The 14,409-nt window shown below is 49.2% G+C and overlaps 1 protein-coding gene across 3 annotated transcripts in view; it reads left to right on the forward strand.

Moving 5' to 3' along the window:
* Positions 1-14,409, forward strand: part of TBC1D12 (TBC1 domain family member 12) — a 684,903-nt gene that overhangs the window by 367,823 nt on the left and 302,671 nt on the right. The window lies entirely within an intron of this gene.

The raw sequence follows: 14,409 nt of genomic DNA on the forward strand, positions 1-14,409 counted from the left end.
AGGGTTTCTCTAGCTTAAGGATTGGGACTGAGTGACTTCATAAGTCTCCCTGGTAGCGTCCCTGCTTCAAACGCCTCCTCCAGCATCCCTAAGAGGGGTTGGCATTTGCACACTGTCGTATTCTTTATAAAATTCCCTGGTAAGGCCGTTGGCCCCCGATGTCTTACCAGTGGGCAACGATAATATGGTATCCCTCACTTCTTCCTCCGTCAGTGGTGCGTCTAGTGTATCGGCCTGCTCTGGCTCTAGACACAGTAGTGCTATGTCTCACAAGGTCCCCTCTATTTCAGTGCCATGCCGTTCCCCTCCCACACTGTATAGTTGGCCATAATATCTGGCAAAAATTGTATTCATTTCCCCCTGTGCCCGACACTCCTCCCCACACTCATCCCTGATGGCACCAATCATTTCCCTTTTCTCTTTTGCTTGACACAGCCAGGCCAGTAGCCCCCAACACCCCAAACCCACCTAAAGAGGCTTATCCCCGCACTTGTGTAGTCATGCTTACCCAGCCATACCCAGTGCTCTATACAGGCGTGTCTGTCTCATAATCTTTTTCTTTTCCATCCCCCGTCCGTTGTCCTACTCCATCTGCCAGGGCTTCCATTTGTGACTCAATGGCGGCTACGCCGTCTCATAGTTCATTCCATGTGCCTCCCATTTTACCAATCGCTCCCCCTCAACATACCTCCCACAGGGTCCCTGCGCTATCCATACTTCCTGAGTTCTGAGCAAAGTACTCCTCAATTCTCTCTCCCATGTGTTCCCTAATCCCTTCGTTTAGTAACGCCTCTGCCCTCAATCTCCACGTCTGGATGGGTTTCGGCCGGGGGGCTTCACCGCGACTCTCTGCCATGTCACTTCCAGTGGCACATGGTCCGATAGGTCCCGGGCCTTGTATTGCGCTGCCACAAATTGCCCCAACGTCTCCCCTCCCGTGAGCATATAGTCTACACGTGCGTGAACCTAATGTGGGCTGGAGTAATAGGATAGCCCCTCCTCTTCCCATGCTGCTCTCCATATGTCTTTAAGGCCTAGCTCTGCCATCTGATCTCACAGTGCTTTGGCAGGTAGTGTCGGTTTCCGGTGTCTGTCGTCTGACCTGTCAAAGTGGCATCCAGTGTACAATTAAAGCCTCATTCCCCCACCCACCCACCCAACCACCACCACCACATGGCTCCCCTGTACTGTCAATGGTAGCCTCATGTTTGGGGCATATGTATTTATGATGCAGTGGTCCCTCTTCTCCAGGAACCCCTGCAAAACCACCATCCTCCCTTCGTTATCACCTTTTATAGTCCATCATCCTGAAGGGCACAAAAGGTTCCTCCCATATGCACGCGCCTGCTCGTATGCCGAGTAGGTTGTGCCATACAACTGCCCTCCCCACTTCCTATTGATTGTCTACTGTTAAGTGCGTTTCTTGCAGCAGGGCTGTGTGCACCTCTCCCTTTTATGTATGTGTACACTGTTCCTTTTCACATAGCTATTCAGCCCTCTGACATTCCAAGTCATTACTTTAATCACGCTCATTCTGGACCTTTTCCTCTCTGTCCCTTCAGCGTCCCACTCGCCCCCCTTCTTCCATTCTCCCCCCACTTGCTAATAGCCATTGATTCCTCTCCCTCCCCACCTTCCCCACCCCCATGTCTCCCCGCTCTCCCAGGCACTAATGAGTGGCCGAACCACGAGGACCTTTTCCCCAGATAACTTGTTCTGTAGTTGAACCTGTAACCAAACTGTTACCCCCCCACCCCAACTCGCAAGGTCCAGCCACTGCAGCGTTCCCGCTCTCCACTCAGTGCAGTGGTCTGTGCGACCTCCACCCGCTCACCTCTAGGGCTGCACTCTATCTGCTCAACTTCAATCTCCTCTTCGCCTGGGTCGGCCGCCACTGCCTCTGTCAGGCCACTTCGCTGTCTGCTTCCCGCTGGGTTCCCGCTGTGCTGGGCTGCCATCCCGCTGCTGCGTGTCATCTCGCTGCAGCATGCCATCTGCTGGTGCGCAATGCACTTCCCCAGGTCGGGGACTCTCAGGGTCTGCTGGTCCTGTCTGTGCTGTCCAAATCTGCCTCTTCTTCTGCTGCTGCAGTTGTCTGGTCTACGTCCTCTTCACCACTTTGCACCAGGCGCCATTTACCTGTCTGGCTTCGCGCTCCTACAGTCTCTCGATCAGAGCATTCTAGGCACCTAGACGCTTTATTCTTTCACCCTCCTTTCTCAAATGCTTCCAGACAGGGCAAAGTAGTGTTTCCTGCTATCCACATTTTCACGTCTGGGCATGTCTTATTTGTTGGATCCGGCGGCAGCTCTCTGGGCTCACGTCCTTACAACTTGGTTGTTGGACATGCCCCCTTATTTGACATTTTTATAGCGCCTATACACAAGTGTTTCTAGGCGCCACAACACAAGTTGGGGTGGAGGGTGGGGGGACATAGGAAAGAAAGTAGAACAAAAAAAACGGTTGAATTGGCATTGTGACAATCCTACTGTGCAAGTACAAGATGTAAAGTGCAGGGGGGTACAAGTAGAAGTGCAGGAGTGGGGTGCCCAAAGGGAGGGGGAGTGGGCAAGTACTGGGGGGGGGCAAGATGACAAGTGCCAGGGGGAAAGAGAGGGGGAAGGGAGAGTGAGTGCAGTGGACAGGGTGTACCAGGTTAGGGTACTGGTTGGGGGGTGATCTGACCTCTTTATGATTCAGAAGGGACCAGGCCCCAGTCGCTGCGGCATAGGGAACGTTCGCACGGGAGGGGTAGAGGGGAAGAAGGGGAAAAAAGGAAAGTCTTGAGAAGTTCCCGGAACTTGAGAAGATCTGACTCAGGTCTGAGGGGAGCAGGGAAGCCGTTCCAGAGGGAGGAACTGGCAGAGGAAAGGGATCTACCTCCCACTCTCGGCTTGTAGAAAAGGTTGACCTGCAGAGCGCTGAAGCCAAAGGACCGAAGGACTCTGGCAGGGAGGTATTTAGGGAGAGAAAACAGAATGTAGAGGCCCGAGACCCCAGACATGCTTATGGATGATGCAAAGGCTCTTGAATTTGATCATTGCAGTCCCTGCAAGCTAGTGGAGAGGTTTTAGGGATGTAGAAATGCGGTCCTTGGGCTTGAAGCCAAGGATAAGTCTTGCAGTCCTATTCTGGATTAGTAGAAGGGGGCACAGGGAGGAAAGAGATTGAAGAAGAGGCTATTGCAGTAGTCCAGTTTAGAGAGAACCAGAGCTCTGGAGATAAGGTTAGGAAAGGTAGAATGCCCCTGCGGAGGTGGAGCTGAAAGTTGGACTTCTTGGCAAGGGCTGTGATGTGTGGAGAGAAAGAGAGGAGTCAAAGATGGTCCCAAGGTTTTTTGCCTCAGAATTGGGTGAGGGCAGGGGACCGGGGAGGCTGGTCCGAGAGTGGGGGCAGGGGGGCAAGGTGCAGGCGTCCCAATGAGAAGACTCTTTCGTACTGGCATTAAGGCAGAGATCATTGGCAGAGCGCCATGCCTGAATAGCAGTAAGGCAGTCTGGTATGAGAGGAGAGGAAGGCAGCTTGATGGAGAACTGTGTCGTCTGCATAACACTGGAACTGAGGGGAGAAGGTGGAGATAAAGTCGAATCAGAGGGGCCAGGAAGATGTTGAAGAGCCACGCTGATAGGATAGAGCCCTGAGGGACACCACAGGTAGAGAGTGAGGTGGAGGAGAGAAGGACCCATTTGCACTTGGGAGGGTTTGTTTGAAAGGAAGGTGGTCAGCCATGGCAGCGCCCTGTCCGTGATGCCAAGGGTATCATGGAGCCGGTTTATGAGGATGGAGTGTTTGACTATGTCAAAGGCAGAAGAAAGATCAAACGGGAGAGTGGTTGAGGGGTTGTGGGAAGGAGCCAGTGGCAAAGGAATGGTTGTGGAGGTCAGCCAAGGCTTGGCCGAGAGAGGCAATATTGTCCTTGATGGTTCTGGAGGAGCAGGGGAGCACCTGTTTAGAGGACACAGATAGAGCGGACAACTCTCGATCTTGTCAGGTGCAATGGGAGAGCAGGGGGACAGTATGGGAGGTGGGGGGCCAGTGCAGTGCAGTGCAGAGGGCCTGGGAGGGAGAAGGAGAGGAGGAGACTGCAGTAGGATTGGTAAGTTCCTTGCAGATTTTAAAAAGTTCAGCCGTGTTATTGGTGGCTCTAGAGATGCAGGCTTAGACATGAGCCCTCTTCTTGGAGCATATGGCGATACAATATTGCCTTTGGAGTAGGCGGCAGGCCAGTTTATCAGAGGAAGAGCTAGATGCCTGCCACTTCCTCTCTGCAGTTTTGCACTTGCGTTTCAAAGCTGCCAAGTCAGAGTCATACCAAGAGTTGTATTTGGAGGCATGCTACATGCGGATCCTCATGACTGGGTCAAGGATGTCCATGGTGTTAGAGATAGAGAGATGGAGGTTAACTAGAACAGAGTCGGAAGGAGAGTGAAATGAAGGGGGCGGAGGAGTGATGAAGAGGCAAATGCAGCGACTGACACACGCTTCATCGTTCGAATGACAGAGGAGACTGGCAGTGCGGGTGGAGGCATCATCAGGGGACAGGGGAGGTCAAGGTGGGAAGAGAGGATGGAGTGATCAGACCAGGACAGAGGGGGGGTAGTAAGAGGGTTGGAAAGTGGGATGTTTGTTGAGATGAGAGGATCCAAGGAGTGCCCGGCAGAGTGGGTAGGGCCAGAGGGAATGATAGTGAGGGAAAGTCGCAGAGGTCTGGAGAGTCATGTTCTAGTAACCAAGGAAGATGAGTTTGGGGGAGGAGGCTAGAAGAGAGTAGGACAGATTCTGAGGGGAATAGGGAAGTCGGTCGGGGGGGGCCTGTAGATGGTAGTGAGAGTAAGTGAGAAGGTAGGCAGGACAGAAAGGAAGAGTCTGTGTGAGTGAGGATGATGGAGGCAGGAACCCACTCAGGGAAGATCAGAGCCACTCCGCCACCAGGCCGAGAGAGTCTGGGATTGGACAGGATCGTTTAGCCCTCAAGGAGAAGAGTGTAAAAAACAGTGATGGAGCTGGCCTTGAACCACGTCTCGGTGAGAGCAAGGACGTCAAGGTCTTCGAGGAGACAGATGTCAGAGGAGTGTTTGATAGCAGAGTGAGGATTTGAGGGTAACTAAGTGAAGCTAGTGGCCCCCTTTAAATGATTTCAAGGAAGAGTGGGGATGATGGAGGCAGGAACTTCTGGGTATCCAGCCTTAACCCAAACGTCCCCTACCTAATCCCCCACAATTGCTACAAACAAACTTTGTATATCTCCTACTGCTAAAGGATACCTGTTTGTTTATCGAAAGCATATATCCATTTCCCAGCCCCTGCCGTGAGTGGCAGGAGCGCTTTAACCGGGTTGTTTTTATCCATCTGAGCCCACGGTACATACTACACCCTCGCGGGCCCTTTGTGCAATAATGGCAACTGTGTACCCACTCCCCTTCTTGCCGTCATGTGTCTTTTTCCTTGCCGCGGCTGCCCGTCTAAATCTGTTCCTCAACTGTGGACCCCACAACTCTCTACCCATGGAGTAAATGCCGGCACCTCCTCTTCATCCATCGTTTCCCACTTGTCCTCCCGCCGGTCCCCGTTTGTATCCCCTTCTGACCTCACTGTCCCGTAGTCTGTACTCCCCGCTCCTCGTTTATCACCCTTCCCCTTCTCAATATGAACACCTTTGATCACAGTACTATCTAATCTAAACAAAATGTCTGTCCTTCCATTCGTCCAGTCCGCACCCTGATTTACTCCCTTCTTCCCTGAGGGCTCTCAACCGCACCAATTCCATTGGCATGGCCTTTAGAGCCTCTTGTAACACTTTCTGTGGTTTTCTGTCCATCGGTATGGCCGCGTTAGTATTCGTTTGATATGGGGGCGGTAACACAGATGGAGTTAGTGCCTTGGCGGACGGGGACGCGTATGTTGGGTCGGTATATCCGGTGGCAGGAAGGGTCAGGTAACATCCTGCTTGGGACGGATGTAACTGGTTTCCCTCGGACAATACTGCTTTAACTACACTCGGGGTTGGCCCATTGTCACACTGAGATTTACACTCATCATTGTCGTCTGTCCTCCACCATTTTCTATAATTAAAAAATCTCTTTCCTCCTTTGGAGCTTTTTGCCTTTATATTTGGCAGCCAAGAATGTGTACACGTGTTCCAATATCACTCTGTCTGTACCCTGCTCTGGCCATGGGCAGAACATTCCCTGTGTCTCCGCCCCCCACTGCTTATGATATTTCTCAATTTTATCTCCATGCAACAGCAGTGCACTACACATAGACTCGGTGTAGCTACCCCCATGTTGAAATAACTTGCATACAAAAATGTCACACCATATGCAAAATATAATTAATCTTAAGCGTTCCTACCAGTCCTTCGCTCCCGCTCCTCTTGTCGCCCCCAACCCACACTTCCTTTTCTCCCATCAATCCACACACATACTTTCCTCACACATAATGCCCACACTACTTCTTCCACAGGCACCCCTGCCCTCCTCTTGGCCCCCTCCAACTACACAATATAAGTTAAGAACATGAAAACAACAAGCTAAAACAATAAACTAAAATAACCAATACTTCCCCTTATTCCCCCACCCAAAATATATTGGGCACAGAAATTTGAGCCCTCTAATTAGACGGAGCCCCTACTTTTTGTATCCTCTTACCTTTTTTCAAATTATGGCACCATCTTCTTCCCTACCTCAGAAAGGATACCACTTCTCAATTTCTTTTCTCGTATAATAAAGAAAATATATATTTGAAGCGTGTGGAATCTGCTTAGAATACATGCTATATACATAGGCCGACATCGAGTAGAAGCTGTGGAGTATTAAAGTTGTTGTTTTTGAAACTCAAAACAGGACATCGACAGGGCATGCCAGTAATACTATCCCTAGTGTGACGCCTACTGTACCCATGGTGCTTCACACATCGCGGTCCCTCAGATTGTTTTCTTTCCCATCATAGTCGGTCGAAAATCGTGGAGTTTCTTCTTGGCTATCGCCATGCTTAGAAACATTCAACTTAGAATTTTCTTTCTGTCCTTTAATATCCTTCTACTGCAAGATTCTCAGCAACGGCATCAAGGACGAATTACCATCGTCGACAACTACAACTCGTCTCAACTAACCTTTGCCATGGCCTCGGAAGGCCGCAACAGGCCTCGGCCCTCACAGTAGGGAGAGTGGGGGCCAGGGGGTTCATTCTTTAGAGTCATTAAGAGAATGGATATTCCCTTCTCCACCCACTTATTTCGCCAGGCTGCCTTCCCCATACATAAGGACACCCTTTAAGTTTTGCCCCTCCTGTAATCGAAAGTTCCTTTGGAAAGACTTGCACTGGGTTGTGCAATCGTTGTCTCCCAAGGGATAACACCGAAGAACAGTGCAAGTCATGCAAACTGTTCAGACCCAGAACACTTGAGGACTGCAAAACAAAACACTGAGCCCACCACGCCATGCAGGCTGAGGCCGCCATGGACGTTGAGGGAGTTTCCAGCGTCCGCAGCATCGACGTCTACAGCAACGCCAAGGGCGATAGGGATCCATTGGATACCTACGTGGAAGCCCCTGACCCCAACAGGCAGGCCAGCGGTTCTGCTACTGGGAGGACACCCGCCGGCCCTAGCACAACCAAGTCGCACCACATAAAACGCCCCTCCCACGGCCGAAAGTCGGCCACGAGCGGAAAGCCGACCACGACCGGAAATCCACACACTGGTCAAGGAGGAGGTCCGAAGGTTCCCTGTCCTCTAGGCCATCGCGTTCGACACATGACAGGCCCCCGAAACAGACAAGTCTGTTTTTGACACCGTGTCTAAAGCCACAAAGTCCTCACACGCTGACGACCGGGTGTGGAAAGACGCCTCGACGGCCCCCTCACATTCCGACCACCTACCATCGAAGGACATATCGAAGGCTTCTTTGAAGACTACACCGAGCTCAAAGATGAGAGAGCTCATAAAAAAACACGACCCAGGCACTCTGTTAAAAAGTTGGACGTGGAAAAATCATAAGTCTTCTAAAACACAAGGAGAGGGCTCTATTTTGGGGACTATGACTCAGGCAGAGGGCATCATTTTGAGCGCGATGAACCAGAAGACCCCCTGTCTCTGTTCTCCCCCCCCCCCCCCCCCCTGTAATCCCAAGTTCATCTCAAAGGACAGCAGAACATATTGATAAGGTCATGAGGTGTCTGTCCTCCCTAGCTAATTTCTTCGATGACCACCCCAAGGTCTTGCAAAACCTTCAGGGTGCCACACACAGTGGGCCAGTAACTACTACAGCAGTTATCCATCCTCTCACAGAAAGAGCCCGCACAGTCCTCGCACAATCTTCCACCTCGCAGCAGGATTTAGGGCAGCATGCTTATTGTTACACCATGCAAGACTCCAAGGTCCCTGGAACTTAGACAGGCGACCAAAGGGTCATTGCGGATGTCGACTAATTTTATGATGATGATGAGGATGTCTACGTCAGTCGCCAGATCACTCAGACCCACCGGCGGCAGACTCGCCAGTGGATAACCAAATACAGTATAATGACCTGCTGCTAAAGGCGGCAGAGCATTTCAAAATCGATACACAAGAGGATAAGGATTTTGTTGAGGACATACTAGGTGATAAGACCTCTGCTACCCAATGTATCCCCTACTTTAATCAGTACAGAGACTCAGGTAACCCTCTCTGAGAACTCCTAATCTAACACAGGCAGTCAACCTGCGCATTGAGAAAGTATTCTGGCCAGTACGCTCAGACCCCCTTTACATCAGGGGACACCTTAGTGGAGAGCAGGAACACCTCTGGCTTCTTCCGAAGCCCCTCCTGATGAGGAGAGTTAAAAGGTTTACACTTTTGGAAGAAAATTAGCCTCTTCGGCAGCGTACCAGACTAGAATTGCTAATAACATGACTTTATTAGCTAGTTACAACTGTCATAAGTGGGATGAGATGGACGAGCAAAAAGCGTCCGTTCCAGAGCCCCTTAAAACAAAACTGTCGCTCTCCATTGCAGAGGGTAAACAAATGGCAAACTGCATCCTCAAGAACAACTTGGATGCAACAGACAATGCAGGAAGAGGGATTGTTGATCAAACGCCACGCGTGGCATTGCCAGTCTGGCTTCTAGCTTGATGCTCAGGCTACCCTTCTTAATATGCCCATAGAGGCCAACGTGTTTGGCAAAGCGGTGGAAGGTGCTCTAAAGAACAACACATCACCCTAAAATCACTGGGGCAGCTCACCAATAAACCTTCTGGACAAAGAGGGGGGGGGGTTATTGTTTTTGCCATTTTAGAGGACAAAACTCCTCCAGAAGCGGCTAAACATCCCCCAAGCAATGACCACCCGCTTACAGGTTTCCTCCAATTCTACTCCTGTAGGCGGCTGCATTTCATACTTTACCCACGTATGGGAGGAAATTGCCTCGGACAAGTGGGTACTTTTTTGATACGGAAACCAACCACCCACCAAGACAAAGGAACACCCTCCAGGAAGAAAAACGTATCCTGTTGGAATAGGTTACAGCGCTCCTCTTAAAGGACGCCGTAGAATTCGTCCTGGAGAACCAGGTAAACAAGGGTATTTATTCAATGTACTTCCTTGTGCCAAAAAAAGACCTCACGATGCGCTTTGCAAACACCTATGTTAAGCCACAGAAATTCAGCATGACAACGCTACAGGAAGTAATGCCACTGCTAAAGCAGGGAGATTACATGGGAACCTTGGATATGAAAGATGCATTCTTTCATATTTCAATGTTCCCACCGCACAGAAGATTCTTGCATTTCAAAATAGCGAACCAGCACTACCAATTCAAGGTGCTACCCTTCGGCATAGCATCCGTTCCAAGGTAATTCACCAAGGTACTGGCGAGGCATTTACGCAGGGAGTCAATCCCGCTGTACCCGTACCTGGACGACTGGCTGATCACAGGGGAGAACCCCCAAATTTGCAAGCAAAATACCCAAAGAACAATCAATTTACTTTTTCAATTGGGTTTCTCAGTCAACGAGGAAAAGTCGAGCCTTGTACCAAAAAAGACCAAACAGGTCCTAAAAACAGAAGAGGGTCTTGTCTTTCCATCAAACTAAAGAGTACAAAACATACTGCTGCAAATACCTCAGTATCTAACCGGTCACCAGATTATTATTATTATTATAATAATAATAATAATAACTCGATTCTATAGCAGACTCACTAAGCAGAGATCCTCTACCGGAAGAGCACGAGTGGCAACTCGACAAACCGATTGTAGACTGTATCTTCACACAATGGGGCTACACCACTCTAGACTTGTTCGCCACAAGAGAAAATAACAATGCCCAGACTTCGCATACAGGTTCCCCAACACGACTCCAAGGGGAACGCCCTGTGGATGAACTGGTCAGGGAAATTTGCCTCAGCTTTTCCCCCCAACTGAAAAGCAAAGTGGTTAACAAGATGCACAAAGAATAAGTGACATTAATCCTAGTTGCTCCTATGTGGGCGAGACAACCTTGGTATGAACATCTGCGATAACTGGTCATGTGCAACCAGATCAAACTCCCATGCCCCTTCAACATGCTCGCACAGCACGGGGGGACAACATTACACCCTCAACCTCAGTCTATAAACTTGCCAGCTTGGCTCTGGAAGTCCTAGTTTGACCATTTAAATCTACCTCAAAGTTGTATAGAATTCCTCAAGGAGGCATGTAAACCAAACACTAGACACGGTTACTTGAACAAGTGGAAAAGATTTGTAATTTGGTGCCATTCAAAACAAATCAACCCAATAGAATGTACTTCATTACATGCTTCACTTACTAGACTTAGGGCTATTATTTAACTCCAAGTTCTCCTAGTGGCTCTATCCACGTACACCACCTAATAGTAAGGTGTCCTGGTGGAAAATCTCAGTCATCCACAAAGACAAATTGGTATTAAGAACGCACCCTAGGTTTTCACCTAAGTTCATTTCAAAGTTACATGTCAATCATGCCATCGAACTACCAGCTTTTTCCCAAAATCCATCACGCTCGGCTGAGAAACAACTCAATACACTAGATGTAAGGAGGGTGGTCCTTTACTATGTAAACAAGACCAGACCGCTAAGCAAAACAGATCAACTGTTCGTCTCCATAGCTCCAGGCAGAGAAGGAGGGCGCGTGGCCAAAAACACCATCTCCAGATGGATAGTCGGATGCATACAGCTCTGCTACTCTCAAATAAAACACTGCCTTTCACACCACGTGCTCACTCCACCAGGGGTACAGGAACTACCTTGGCTCACAAATGTCCCGCTGGACGCCATTCCCAGGTGGGGACAAGAAGTGCTTAAACTTTGCTGCTGTAACTTCTCACAACCCACCATCTTCTCCCAACACTGCTCGCTATTCTATACATAGCATATGATCTAAGCAGATTCCACAACCCTCAGAAGGGATACATTGCTCACGTAATTGTATTTCTGATGCTTGTATCTGCTTAGATTCATATGCACACACCCTTCCTCCTATTGGAGTAGAAGGTGCATAGATGTATCCTGGGCTTTATCTGATACATAATCTGCTTTACTACACCTGTACTCGCGCTACACTTCATGCAACCTCATGGCCAGAAACAAAACATACCGAGGGAATTCGATGCGTGAAGCACCATGGGCACAGTAGAAGTCACACTATGGATAGTATTACTGGCATGCCCTTTCGGCGTCCCTTTTCGAGTTTCTATAACAACTGTAATATGTAATACTTCACAGCTTCCACTAGATGGCAGCCTATGCATTGCATATCAATGTTAGCAGATTCAAGCATCAGAAATAATATTACAGTGAGTAATGTATTATATATATATTTCTGAGGCTTTGTGGATCTGCTTAGATCACATGCTCTACATAGTCCGAAATCTAGTGGTAGTCTCAGAGTATTACAAGATTTATTTTAGAAACTTAAACGGGGCACGCAACGCTCTTCCGGATACAATCGGGGCGGCCAGTCTTCATCATGGGGCCCCTCACAAGGACAGTCTTCCTCTTCTTATTTTCCAAGAGGCCATAAAAGATCCAGAGAAGGGGCTACACCCATCCCAAGCAATGACACACTGCTAAAAGTCCCCTCCCATGCCACTCCAGTAGGAGGTTGTATCTCACATTTCACCCACGCATGGGAGGGGATTACGTCGGACAAGTGGGTGTTGTCCACCGTAGCAAGCAAGTACTGCATAGAGCTTTTGAAAAAACCACCAAACTGCCTGCCAAGAAACAGAAGGATGATGCCAGAAGTGCGACGCATACCACTGGAGGAGGTAAAGACTCAGCTAGAAAAGGACGCCATAGAGATTGTCCCAGCAAATTATGCACAAGAAAGACCTATCCATGCGCCCAGTACTAGATCTGCGCCCAGCGAACAAATGTGTCAATCATCGAAAGTTTTGCATGACCACGCTCCAAGAGGTAATCCCCCTCTTAAAACGGGGGAATTACATGGCAACTTTGGATATGAAAGATGCATACTTTCATATTTCAATGTTCCCAGCGCTCAGAAAATGCCTGCGATTAGAAATAGCGGGAGTTCACTACCAGTTCAAGGTGCTCCCCTTCGGCATTGCCTCAGCCCCTAGAGTATTCACGACTGTGCTCGCAGTAGTAGCAGCATACCTCCGCAGAGCAAATCCCTGTGTACCCTTATCTAGACGACTGGCTTATTACCAGGGAGTCTCGTCAGATTTGCAGACAAAACACCCAAAGAACGATAAACCTTCTTTTCCAATTGGGATTCTCCATCAACGAGTAAGTCAAGTCTAGTTCCCAGCTGAATAAAACAATTTCTGAGAGCCATCCTAATGACAGAAGAGGAGCTGGCTTTCCGGTCAAACCAGATAGTTCAAAACATGTTGTTGTAAGTACCTCATTACAAGGCCGGTCACCAGATAACTATGCGCAAAGCAATGCGCTTGCTCGGGATGATGGCCTCATGCATACACTTGGTTCCACACGCGCGCCTGATGGTAAAAGGAAAACCCTTTTGCATTCCACCAACATAAGCGATCCTAATTGGACTACTCACTTGCCGGATGGGGAGCCCACTTCCTCCATCACACAGCCCACAGCCAGTGGGGGAACGCACCACTGCCCAAACACCCATCAATTAAGGCTCTACAAGGCTTTCAGCAACATCTTAAAGGACAAACAGTGCAAGTCCTCACAGACAGCACCACTGCCATGTTTTACATAGACACAGAGGGAGGCACACACTCTCCAAGTCTGTCTAAGCCATCAAGGAAAATATGGAAGTCAGCACTCAGGCAGAACATATTCCTTTTTTTATTTCAAATTTCTTTATTGGGTTTATTAACAACATAAAAATAATATAATTATAACTTAAATACCCCCCTACCCTTCTTTCCCTCACCCTCCCTCCCAAGACCACAAATCTTCTCCTTTCAATTCTGCCTTTGCCAGAAGTCCGTCATGGGGTGCCTGTTTCTACAGTAGAGGCATCTTCCTCTTTGGGGCTGAAAAGTGACTCTGTGAGCGCCACCCAATGATGTAAGTCATCGCTGATGTCCAATTTTTGTTCAGTAAGCGCTTTCGCCCATGCCCCAGTTTCGGCCGTTGCCCACTTTCGGAGGTCCTCCCACCATAGTGTAGAGCTTGGGTTTTTGGGGCTTTTCCAACCCATAGCGATGTATCTCTTGGCTAGGAAGTACATCAGGTTCTTGAGTTTGTTCAGGGGCTTGTTCTTTTTGCTTTTAGTATGTGCCCAGAATGCATGCCTTTGGGGACGTGTCATCTAAGTTAATGTCTGCCACCTTTGCAGCAATTTGTTCCCAAAAGGTTTGTATTGTCGAGCATCCCCAAAACATGTGTGTCATCCCCACGCAGGTTTCTTTGCATCGTGGGCATTCTATGGTGCTCGCCCCTTTGAACTTGGAGATGACCTCGGGTGTGAGAAATGCTCTATTAGTGATATAGAACTGTATAAATTGCAGTCTGTCGTTTCTGGACACCTTCTTGTGGTAATGAGTTATGGCTCCCCATTCCTTATCCTCGAATTGTAGGCACAACTCGTGTTGCCATTTCTCTTTGCTCTTGAGTTCTTGCTAAGTAATGCTCTCTATCAATGTCTCATAGAGCCTCGAGGTTTCGTGTCCCCCTTCGGCCACGTTCAGCATGTTCTCTATGGTCTCGTGCCCTGTTTCGAGGTCTTCGGTCTCGGGCCATCTGTCAGCGAGCCGCCTTACCACTGCACCGTGAAGTAGGAATTGGCCCTTTGGAAGTCCTGAGGTCTCATGTAGTTCTGTAAATGCCAAGATCCCTTGTTCCCCCACTAGGTCACCCACAGTAGCAATTCCGCAGGGCTCCCATATGTTTCTGACCTCCGGTAGGCCCCCGGGTCTATGCATCATGATGGCGGCTATTGGGATCTGGGGAGAGTATGGGTCGTTTATC

The sequence above is a fragment of the Ambystoma mexicanum genome, chromosome 8, assembly GCF_040938575.1.
Source record: "Ambystoma mexicanum isolate Mex_15411 chromosome 8, UKY_AmexF1_1, whole genome shotgun sequence".
Classification (NCBI taxonomy): Eukaryota; Metazoa; Chordata; class Amphibia; order Caudata; family Ambystomatidae; genus Ambystoma; species Ambystoma mexicanum.